Source organism: Buceros rhinoceros, unplaced genomic scaffold, assembly GCF_000710305.1.
Source record: "Buceros rhinoceros silvestris isolate BGI_N320 unplaced genomic scaffold, ASM71030v1 scaffold23766, whole genome shotgun sequence".
Classification (NCBI taxonomy): Eukaryota; Metazoa; Chordata; class Aves; order Bucerotiformes; family Bucerotidae; genus Buceros; species Buceros rhinoceros.
The window spans coordinates 50,387-50,744 of record NW_010417260.1 but is presented as its reverse complement, the minus strand read 5'-3'; positions in this window follow the sequence as shown (position 1 = coordinate 50,744).

Genomic DNA, 358 nt, shown 5'->3' with positions numbered 1-358 from the left:
AGTTCTCGTCCTTCCACTCTTCGGCTGATGCAGCGAGAGCTGACACACACCCCTCACTTGAACCGCTGGTTTGTGCTCAGGCAGAGCAGCGGCTACAGTAAGTTACCGCTGTGCAGAGAAAGCCCCGGCAGTTCGGACAGCCAAACGCGCTCTGACACAGTCACTCCCATTAATCTGTCAGAAAAATACACTGAGGAGCTGCAGCACGGCCCTAGAGCACAGCGAGCCTCAGGGAGGCAGGAACTGGAACTGCACAGGGTGGTGATGTTTTGTGTGCTGAGTACTGAAAATGGAGCGACCTCAGAGGAGGAAAAAATAAAGCCAAGACACACAAGACAACTCTGAAAGAGACGAGGCG